Genomic DNA, 12,352 nt, shown 5'->3' with positions numbered 1-12,352 from the left:
CTGGAGAGGGTGTGGAGAAAAGGGAACCCTCTTGCACTGTTGGTGGGAATGAAAACTGACACAGCCAGTATGGAGAACAGTATGGAAGTTCCTTCAAAAACTAAAATAGAATTACCATACGACCCAGCAATCTCACTACTGGGCATATACCCTGAGAAAACCATAATTCAAAAAGAGTCATGTACCACAATGTTCACTGCAGCTCTATTTACAATAGCTAGGACATGGAAGCAACCTAAGTGTCCATCGACAGATGAATGGATAAAGAAGATGTGGCACATATATACAATGGAATACTACTTAGCCATAAAAAGAAACGAAATTGAGTTACTTGTAGTGAGGTGGATGGACCTAGAGTCTGTCATACAGAGTGAAGTAAGTCAGAAAGAGAAAAACAAATACAGTATGCTAACACATATATATGGATTCTAAAAAGAAAAAAAGAAAAAAATTGGTTCTGAAGAACCTAGGGACAGGACAGGAATAAAGATGTAGACGTAGAGAATGGACTTGAGGACACAGGGAGAGGAAAGGGTAAGCTGGGACGAAGTGAGAGAGTGGCATGGACATATATACACTACCAAATGTAAAAAAGACAGCTAGTGGGAAGCAGCCACAAAGCACAGGGAGATCAGCTCAGTGCTTTGTGACCACCTAGAGGGGTGGGATAGCGAGGGTGGGAGGGAGATGCAAGAGGGACGAGATATGGGGATGTATGTATATGCATAGCTGATTCACTTCGTAATAAAGCAGAAACTAACACACCATTGTAAAGCAATTATAAAGATGTTAAAAAATATTTTTTAACATCCAATAAAGATGTTAAAAAATATTTTTTATTAAAAAAAAATGAAAAAAAAAGATATAGGGTGGCTAATTGAATTAAAAAACAAGATCCATATATACGGTGCCTACAAGAGACCCAGTTCCGAGCTAAAGATGTTCACAGTCTTAAATTGAGGAGATGAACAAAGATATTTCATGTAAACAGAAACGATAAGAAAGCAGGAGTAGAAATACTCACATTAGACAAAATAGACTGTAAAACAAAGGCTATAACCAAAGACAAAGAAGGGCACTATAGAATAATGAAGGGATCCATACAAAAAGAGGATATTATGCTCATTAACACATATTCACCCCATACAGCAACATCTAAATTTATAAAGCAAATACTAACAAGCAAAAAGGGAGAAATTGACAACAACACAGTAATAGTAGAGGACTTTAACACCTCACTTACATCAATGGACAGGTCATCCAGAAAATCATTAAGGCAACAGTGGTCTTAAATGATACAACAGACCAGTTGGACTTAATAGATATCTACAGAACATTACATCCCAAAATGGCAGAATATACATTCTTTTCAAGTGCACACAGAACTACAGGACAGATCACATGCTAGGCCACAAGTCTCAACAAATTTAGGAGGATAAAAATTACATCAAGCATTTTTTCCTATCACAAAGGCATGAAACTAAAAATCAATTACAGAAGGAAAAACGGGAAAAGAAGAAACACGTGGACACTAAACTATATGCTACTAAAAAACCAATGCGTGAATGAAGAAATCAAAGAGGAAACAAGAAAATAGCTCAAGACAAATGAAAATTGAAACACAACACACCAAAATCTATGGGATGCAGCAAGAGCAGCTTTAAGAGGGATGTTTATAGAGATACAAGCCTCCCTCAAGAAACAAGAAACATCACAAACAACCTAACCTACCACCTAAAGGAATTAGAAAAAGAAGAACAAACAAAGCCCTAGGTCAGCAGAAGAAAGGAAATAATAAAAGTCACAGAGGAAATACAGACAATAAACAATAGAAAACATCAATGAAACTAAGAGCTGGTTTTTTTGAAAAAATAAACAAAATTGATAAACCTTTAGCCAGGATCACCAGAAGAAAAGAGAAAGGACCAAATAAACAAACAAAAAATAATAATAATAAATGAAAGAGGAGAAATAACAACCAATACCGGAGAGATACAAAAAATCATAACAGAATACTATGAACAGTTATGTGCCAATAAACTGGACAATCTAGAAGAAATGGACAAATTTCTAGAAATATACAATCTTGTCAAGACTGAATCAAGAAGAAACAATCTGAACAGACTGATCACTACCAGTAAAACTGAATTTGTAATTTAAAAAAATTCACAGAAGTCCAGGACCTGATAGTCTCACTGGGAAATTCCATCAAACATATAAAGAACTTACACTTATCCTTCTCAAACTATTCCAAAAAAATTAAAGAGGAAGGAACACTCCCAAAATCATTTTATGAGGCCCCCATTACCCTGATATCAAAAAGAGACAAAGACACTATGAAAACAAAATTATAGGCCAGTATCTTTGATGAATATAGATGCAAAAACCCTCAAAACAATATTAGCAAACCTAATCCAACAAACAGGATGATATACCATGATCAAGTGGGATTTATTTCAGGGACACAAGGATGGTTCAATATTCATAAAGCAATCCATGTGATACACCACATTAACAAAAGAAAGGGTAAAAATCACACGATCATCTCAATAGATGCAGAGAAAGCATTTGACAATATGCAACATCCATTTATGATTAAAATCTCTCAAAGCTGGTATAAAGGGAACATATCTCAACATAATAAAGACCATTTATGACAAACCCATAGCTCACATCATACTCAATAGTGAAAAACTGAAAGCTTTTCCTGTAAATTCAGGAATAAGACAAGGATGCCCACGCTCACCACTTCTATTTAACATAGTATTAAAAGTCCTATACTATACATAGAAAATCCTAAAGATGCTACCAGAAAACTACTAGAGCTAATCAATGAATTTGGTAAAGTCACAGGCTACAAATTCATATACAGAAATCTTTTGCATTTCTATACACTGACACTGAACTATCAGAAAGAGAAATTAAGGAAACAATCCCATTTACCAAAAGAAAAAAATACAACAAAAAGAATAAAATACCTAGGAATAAACCTACTTAAGGAGGCAAAAGACCTGAACTCTGAAAACTGTAAGACGCTGATGAAAGAAATTGAAGACACAAACAGATGTAAAGATATACTGTGTTCTTGGATTGGAAGACTCAGTATTGTTAAAATGACCATACTACCCACGGCAATCTACAGATTCAGTACATCCTTATCAAAATACCAATGGCATTTTTTACAGAACTAGAACAAAGAGTTTTAAAATTTATATGGAAACAGAAAAGACCCCCCAATTGCCAAAACAATCCTGAGAAAGAGCTAGAAGGGTCACATCCACTGACTTCAGACTATACTATAAAGCTACAGTAATCAAAACAGTATGGTACTGGCACAAAAACAGACACAGATCAATGGAACAGGATAGAAAGCCCAGAAATAAACCCATGTACCTACGGTCAATCAATGACAAAGGAGGCAAGAATATACAATGGAGAAAAGACAGCCTCTTCAATAAGTGGTGCTGGGAAAACTGGACAGCTACATGTAAAAGAATGAAATTAGAACATTCTCTAATATCATATACAAAAATAAACTCAAAATGAAATAAAGACCTAAATGTAAGATCTGAAGCCATGAAACTCCTAGAAGGGAACATAGGCAGAACACTAACATAAATCACAGCAATGTTTTTTTTGATCCATCTCCTGAAGTAAAGTAAATAAAAGCAAAAATAAACAAATGGGACCTAATCAAACTTAAAAGCTTTTGCACAGCAGAAGAAATCACCAACAAAACGAAAAGACAACCAACTGAACAGGAAAAAATATTTGCAAATGATATGACCAACAAAGGGTGAATATCCAAAATATACAAACAGTCCATACAACTCAAATCAAAAAACAACCCAATCAAAAAATGGGCAGAAGACCTGAATTGGGCTTTTTTCATAAAAAGACATACAGATGGCTAACAATCACATGTAAAGATGTTCAACATGGCTAGTAGAGAAATGCAAATCAAAACCGTAATGAGATATCACCTCACACCTGTCAGAATGGCTATCATCAAAAAGTCTACAAATAACAAATGTTGGAGAAAGTGTGGAGAAAAGGAAGTTTTTCCAACCACAGTATAATTTCTCCAATTACACTGTTGGTGGGAATGTATATTGATACAGCCACTATGGAGAACAGTATGGAGGTTCCTTAAAAAACCAAAAACAGGACTACCATATGACCCAGCAATTGCACTCCAAGGTATATATATCCAGAAAAAAATTAAAACACTAATTCAAAAAGATACATGCACCCCAATGTTCACAGCAGCACTACTTATAATAGCTAAGATCTGAAAGAAACCCTAGTGTCCACCAGCAGAGGAATGGATAAAGATGTGATACATGTATACACAATGGACTATTACTCAGCCATAGAAGAGAATGAAATTCTGCCATTTGCAGCAATGTGAATGGACCTAGAGAATATTATGCTTAGTGAAATAAGTCAGAGAAAGCCAAATGTTTGATATCACTGATATGTGGAATCTAAAAAATAAAACAGACGAATGTATATAACAAAACAGAGACAGACTCACAGATACAGGAAACAAACTAGCTGTTACCAGTGGGGAGAGGGATGGAGTGAGGGGCAAAATAGGGGTATGGGACGAAGAGATAAAGACTACTATGTATAAAATAGATGAGCAACAGTAATATATTATACACTGAATTATAGCTGTTATTCTGTAATAACTTAATGGAGTATAATATATGAAATACTAAATTACTATGCCATACAACAGAAATTAATATTATGTTGTAAATCAACTATACTTCAATAAAAATTTTTTTAAATAAAATACCTATAAAATACTAGTTGTTTTCTTTGTGTAATAGAGCCATGAGTAATTTTTGTAATTTTCTGTAAATTCCAAATTTTTATATTGGGTATACAATGCCTGTATAGCAAAGAAAATGCAAAACCTTTCTAACAGCATTAACAACAAATATGTTCATTTAATTTTAGAAATGCTACAAAGTAACAATCACAATTAACTACAGAACATTATAAGTAGTAATACAATGTTGCAATGAAAATATTTATCTTACCTTTATTATTTCAAATGCTGAAGCAGTATAAAACAAAGTTCCATTAAATATAATGCTGGGGCTTCCCTGGTGGCTCAGTGCTTAAGAATCCGCCTGCCAATGCAGGGGACATGGGTTCGAGCCCTGGTCTGGGAAGATCCCACATGCCGTGGAGCAGCTGGGCCCATGCGCCACAACTACTGAGCCCGTGTGCCACAACTACTGAGCCCGTGCGCCTAGAGCCCGTGGTCCACGGCAAGAGAAGCCACTGCAGTGAGAAGCCTGCACACCACAATGAGGAGTGGCCCCCGCTTGCCACAACTAGAGAAAGCGGTGCACAGCAACGAAGACCCAATGCAACCAAAAAAAATATAATGCTGGGTCCATACTGAATTTACTTCCTATTCTCCACAGATTACAAAACATCATGTTATTCTCTCTAGTCACAATATCCCAGGTACGGCTGACACGTTCATGGGATTTGCTGTTACCAGATCTCACTCTTTGAAGTTAAATTAAATCATTCTTAATTACCTAAGTGTGATTCACTTCCTAAGTTAATTGATTTACAACCAAAAGTACATTCACAATCTCTCTCTACTAGATTCTCACCTCCCTCCCTCCCCTCCCCCTCCCCCTCTCTGGTGGCTTACAAAATAAAACACAGGCAATTATCATAAAAAATCATACCAAAATTTTTATATCAAGTCTGGTTCTTTGAATATATATGACTTTCATTATAATATATAATATTGTAATACACAAATAACTAGCATCTAGTATTTACTATTCCTTATGACTTATTTAATAATGTCTTTAATAAGGAACATCAATCACTAATAATGTAAAATTCCGCATGTAGTAATAAAGTTGCCAGATTTAGCCAATAAAAATACAAGATACTCAGTTAAATTAGAATTTCAGGTAAACATGACTAATTTAGTATAAGTATGTCCCATGCAATATTTGAGACAAAGTCATAGAAAAAATTTATTCGTTGTTGATCTGAGATTCAAGTTTAACTAGGTATCCTGCATTTTACCTGGCAGCCCTAGAAGTAATGAAGAGATTATTAAAGCTTTGGAAGCAAAATTAAGTCAGTTATTTACATTTTGACCTGCAATACAGTAAAAGAATATAAAGGAGGGAAATGTGTAGAAGGAATTACCAGTTACTGGTGCAGTAACCTCCACATGAACTGTACTGGGCAGTTCACATGTCAAATGATCCATTTCATTCTCACCCAAACTCTGTAAGATAGGTATTACCCTTATTGTACAATTGAGGAAACAGAGTCTCTGTGAGCTTAAGTAACTAGTCCAGCAGCTAATAGTCTACTACAAACAATGGGGTATACAAAGTGAATGACTGAGCCAACTAATGAATTCTGTTCCAACTCCCAGCTATGATGCAGAAGAATGTTAACTCTAGACCTGACATATAGAAACTCACTATCAACACCGACTGAATTCACTGAATATTGTTAAAAGTGCCTTGACTCAGCCTGAATTTAAGTTGTATTACACGTACACTCCCTTGAGATCAACTTGACACAGTAAGGAGACTATCCCATTTAGATAATAAGAGGTTGGTTTTTTCAAATAAAGCTGAAGTGGACTTAGAAGTCACCTCAGAAAAATGTACTGCTTGGAAAATATTTGTTGACTTGCACTGGATTCTAATACGTATAGTTATTGCTATATCCAGGCAGTGAAAGTATCAGATGAATGTATTGTAAAAGAATTGAGAGTGTCTTAATTATATGGAAAATCTTCCTCCCTTATACTATTACTGGCAACAATTCTCCAGATCTATATTTATTCATTCATTTATTTTCTATATAACTTTTCAGCTGCTACTATGTGTTAAGATCTGGAGATTTCAACATAAAGAATAAAAAGTTAAGGACAAAATTTAACAGATGTATTTATTCCCAGGGCATTTTAGGTTAAAAGCCAAGGTTTTGCCACAACCTCCATCTACATCCACATTCCTTTCCCAGTTTCCACACTACTCCCCATAGTAATTTTCCTACCCCCATCAAAGCAATATGATTATTCTGTGACTTTTCTATTTAAAACCCTTTTTAATTTCTGGAAACAATAATGTAAGTATGATTTATAACTGCATTATAAATTCATTCCATTATGGCTCGTGAATACAAATTACTCCAATTAGGGGATAAAAAAGCCTTCTGCAATAAAGCTGTAGTAAAGTTGTAGCTTTCATTTACCGTCAGTCACAAAATACTCCTATTTTCAAAATAAATTAAAAGTTGAGGCTGTTCCTCCACATATTTGTAAGTTTTGTAAATATACTTCCTTTCAGTGAATAAAATATATACAGACAATGGGGAATTTAACATCCACAATGTGCATCTGGTTTAAGATCTTAAAAGGAGTCAGATGCCTTGAGTTACAGTGTAATGTTTCAAACAAAAACAAAGTTACCTAAAATGTTAAATTATCATTCAGCTTACCAAAAGTAAAATTATATTTTACTGCTCACTACAGAATCTTAAGATTGTTATTTAACTTCTCTGAGCCTCATTTCTCTGGTTTGATATATGGTATATAGAGGTACTGGCTTAGTCTCTTCCAGCTCCAAAATTCTTTGTGTCTTTAATTCTGTAAGTCTTAATCTATCTTTTTATCAGGCACAGCATGTTTTGTCTTCATTTTGTAGATCACAGAAGAATTCTAAAATAAGCATATTAGTTGGTATATTACTTCAGACAAATGTATATCCTGGCTATTTGTGTCTATAATGAATTCTAGAATTATGTAAACATAAATATTATTAATATTATACTCCTCATCTACAGAAAGCTGATGCAGAAGCGGTCCCAAATGAATTTGTTTGCCTGTAGCCAAATGAAACAAAATTTCAGAGTTTCACAATTAATTGGAAGAGAAAACTAACTGGCTCTAACAAAAGGCTCACTGCTTAGGCATACGTATTATAAAGCAGTTTCCACATCACGTAAACTACTTTACAAAAAGAATACTTCACAAAAAAATACTTCCCAAAGAAAATGATTTCTACCTGGAGTTCAGTTCAAAGCAAATATTAGGTGAACAGGTTTAAAATACAAATTTACTTCGAAAAATACCTTCATTAGAGGTTCAGTAATGGTCCTTGGCAAAAAAGCATTACAAAGCAAGTTGTCTGAACAGCCGTTCAAATCTCTGGTTTCTCTTTGGTTTTAGGCTCTAACTGGCATGGCCATGACCATGCCCTGAATTTAGGTCAACCATGGCTAAAAGCTGTTTTCCACTAAGAATCAGTAGGTATTTAACGATTTTTTTAAGCTTCATGGTTAAAACTTAACAGATCCTTTTATATGCAGGACTTTTCAGAACCTTTAATAAGCTAATATTTGTTGTGACTCTCTTAAGAAGCAGATATCCTCTTTGGCCATACATTCCTTTTGGAAGGAATCATTTTACACATGTTATTAACTAATCGTACAGGACAGAGCTTGGAAAATCTGGTTCAAAGAATCTGGGTCAGTTTTCTGAGTCACTTTTTTACCACTTGTAACAAACACTCTGAAATGTTAATGTGCGTTTTTTACCTTTGGACGTTTTGAGCACATGACCTTTTCCCAAATCTGCCCCATGCTTACAGCTTGGGGTGATTAAGATTTACCACAGAATAACTGCAAATGCAAAGACCAAGACAGAAGAAATTTTCAACTTCTAACATTCAGAAAATAAGATTTTGCAGTAAAACAAGAGCCTTGTAAATCAAGTTGTTATCTTGACGGAAGATTATCCTTCCTTTGCCATCTTTGCTCAGCTGAACTACAGACTCCTACCTAAGGAAGACCTGAGAGGAAAAGGAAGAATCCTGCCTGTTTTTGACACTGAAAGAATTGTAGGAAAAGAAGGGGAGAGAGGCACTGAGATGAGTAGACACGTCAATTCCTTTTTACTTCTCGTGGTCCCACTCTGCTCACAAGCTCCTTTCTCCATAGGACCTGGGTGGAGCCGTATCAAAGTAAACCACAGTTTACTGGCAGGCAGGGGATCACTGAGGTTTAGCTTTCCTGAACTGTGTGGGGTAGACCAGATGCAGATGTAGTTATGAATCTGACCAAGAAGCTTCTCAGAGGGAGATCACTGCCATAAATTGAGGTAGCTCTGGAACAAGGTCTGCAGGGTGGACTTCTCAGGACATGACCAAGTAGGTATCACAGCCTGGGTTCCATGGTCCAGCAAAAGCCAAGGAGAAGACTGGAGTCATCCAGTGCGTGCCCCCTGAGAGAAACTTTTTTAAATGGACCATGAGTTCATCAGTCACCAGCATGAGCACTGTAGGTCAATGAGGCATTCAGCAACCAGGGAATCAAGAGACGCTGCCCCACAGATAAGGGCAATGGTCAATGGGCACGAGGCAAGTAACTCTGCCCCACCCACTATCCTGTACACCTCGCCATCTTGGAGAAGTGCTAGGAAGAAGGGTGACATACCTGAGAGATGAGCGATGTTTCCTAGAGAGAAGTATTATTACCCAAGGATATTGTTTATATTATAAACTCAAACTACTTTTAATCTCGACTGGCTTTAATGGCTGTTTTGCCTTCTAAGCAACGAGTAAATAAGCCTTACTAGAAAGACCATATCAATTACATATAAAATAAAGTACACATTTCTCTGCATATCTGAGTTATAAGGGGTGGATTTTATTCCCCCAGGAAAAATTTACCTCTAATCCTATCAGAACTTCCACTACAACCCTCAATATGGCATCAGTTCTAGATCTAAGTTACTGTCTTCTGTATAACACATCTAAGTAAATCCTACCATCCCTCAAAGTTCAGCCCAAATCCCACATTTATCACAAAGTCTTCTACTTTTACCTCACTCATCTCTCTTCTCACTGACCTCCTTGGACAAAGATAATTTTAGGCAAGATGGTTGAACTCCTGAGATGACAATGATCCCTTTAAAAAAAACACTGAGGAGTTTCCCCAGGAGTTTCCCCAAGAGTTTACCTAGCTCCTGACCCTCCCAGGCCTCTCACCAGCCCTGCTGCCAAGGGGAACAGTTCTGTCATAATCATAGGCCAGACCAATGTCGACACAAATGCTTGGGATTCAGCCAGAACCAATGACCTGGAAAAAGCAGGAAGTCAAACATCCAATAAACGGGATGTCTACAGCACCTGTCTCTCATCACAATTAGAGGAGGCAACCATGACATCTATAACCTAATACAAAACATTTCTTGCCTCCAGGGAAAGTGTTCCTCCCAGCTAAAAACAAACAAAATCACTTTTGAAAGATTAATCAATTTGCCTTGGTGTATGTTCAATTCATTTGTAAAATATGAAATAATAGAATCCTATAACCAAAATAAAGAATTTTTTGGACTTACATAAATATAAAGTATCTCACACAGTGAAAAGAAAAAACACATTCTTAAAAACCTGAGTCAGTTGTAATTAACTCTTAATTATCTCAACATATTATTGATCCTTTATTGATTTAATCCTAAGGTTCATTTTATCTATTGCTCTGCAAAATTCAGGAAGGAAAAAAAATGGGGAAAGTTTCCAAAGTCTATTTTTGTTTTATTTTTTTCTCTCATATATTTACACGCAAAAACTTCTTAAAATCAAATAGTTAAAATTATCTTTCAGTTGTCCATCACTGAGAAAAACAGATACACAGGCTTAGTTGAAGTCCCAGTATGTATTATTAGCTAAAAGACCTTGGACAAATTACTTAAACTTTCAGTCTCAGGGATTTTCATTACTATGTATAAAATAAGGACAATAATAGCACTACCTAACTCAGGAAGCTATTATAATGGCAAAATGAAATGATACATTTAAACTACATACCTAATGCTAAGTCATAAGTAATGGAGTCCTCCAGTAGGTGCTGTAGGAAGGCAGAGGAGGGCAGGCTTAATTGAGCAGCAAAGGCTTAACTGAGCAGCAAAGCAGGGAGATGATACTTGATCGCCGTTAAGATATACGACACTGGATTGGAAGAAGGAAAGGAGGAAAATCATTCCATGAAGAACTATGATATACAAAGGAATAAGCTGAGACCCAAATGCTACAGGAATACACTATGGAGGGCTTTGGAAGGCATATGAAGGCAGACAATTTTCAGTTCCATGGCACCTGGGTGATATCAGGTTGATCAGCTTACCTTCCTTCCTCCCAACCACCATGATCACTCTGTGTTCCAGGTCTGGGTATCTGCTAACTCTCTGCCCTATCCACACTTAAACAAGCTCAAAACCCTCCTTCTCCTGCAAGCCTCCTCTCACTAACCTGCCTACCATCTCTCCTTTTCCTGATCTCCTATAAAACATAGAAACTGCTAAAAAAAAAAAAAAAGAGAGAGAGAGAGAGAATTGCATTTAGTTATATCCTATTTTAGGCTGCTCTCTAAATATTTCTTTTAGATAAACCTTGTTCAAACAATTATAAGTTCCTGAAGGACAGTGATGATATCCAAAAACTAGAGTAAAAATACCACCAAGTAATTTTTAGATAATTATATTATAGTTTAAAAAGAAGACATAGCTTCTCTTGATCCTCAGAAAACAACCAACCAACCCAACTGGAAGGCAAATAGTGTCCATGATATGAGAGTTTCCATGTCACAGCTGAGGACACTGAAGTCTAAAGATGGGACAGGACTGGCTTGAGGTCACACGGAATACGAACGGCAAGCTGACGTCACTCCTTCACGGTTGCCCACGTATATTTCAGAAGAGCGCGAGACTCATATTAAAGTACTTAATAGTCCTTGTCTTACTAAAAGGACATTTGCTGGACAAAAAAAAAAATGGTAAAACAACTAAAAGACCTTAAAATAGTTTTGCTTCCCACCACAGGGGAACATCTAAATAATCCTTACCGTTAACTTCTATACTCAGGCTATTTCGTAATCCCTGAAACGGCATAAAATAAATCATCTCCTATACACTCTTAAAATATAAACTCTAAAATAAAATCTCACACCTAGATTCAAAAGCTGGTCCTGTACAAATGATATCTCTGATTAGAAGTGTGTAAACCTTGCAAAGAGATTCCTAACTTAATATAGCCAATGAGGCAGTGAACACAGTCTGGAACTTCTTTCTGTAGACACAGCAATGAAAGAACGCCTTTTGCTAAAGAGGGTACGAAGGCAAAGGATGAAGGCAAGAGAAACTGGAGTCACCCTCCAGTTCCACCTAAAAAGAGAACACTTATTCCAATCACAAATACTACACTATTCTGACTGAATTCCACTTCAAAAATGTGACACCCACTGAATCAAGTGCACTCAAAACAAGAGAAAAAAAATCACAAAT

General features: G+C 36.1%; 1 protein-coding gene across 1 annotated transcript in view; it reads right to left on the bottom strand.

Annotated features, from left to right (window-relative positions):
* Positions 1-10,975, bottom strand: part of BMPR1B (bone morphogenetic protein receptor type 1B) — a 383,924-nt gene extending 372,949 nt beyond the window's left edge. Inside the window, exon 1 of the mRNA XM_036853679.1 lies at positions 10,881-10,975. The gene's annotated coding sequence lies outside the window, so the exon portion shown is untranslated. The remainder of the gene's footprint in view (positions 1-10,880) is intronic.
* Positions 10,976-12,352: the final 1,377 nt, after the last annotated feature.

This window comes from Balaenoptera musculus, chromosome 5 (assembly GCF_009873245.2).
Source record: "Balaenoptera musculus isolate JJ_BM4_2016_0621 chromosome 5, mBalMus1.pri.v3, whole genome shotgun sequence".
Taxonomy (NCBI): domain Eukaryota; kingdom Metazoa; phylum Chordata; class Mammalia; order Artiodactyla; family Balaenopteridae; genus Balaenoptera; species Balaenoptera musculus.
Note: the sequence above shows the minus strand (reverse complement) of the source record. Positions and strands in the feature narration are given on the sequence as shown.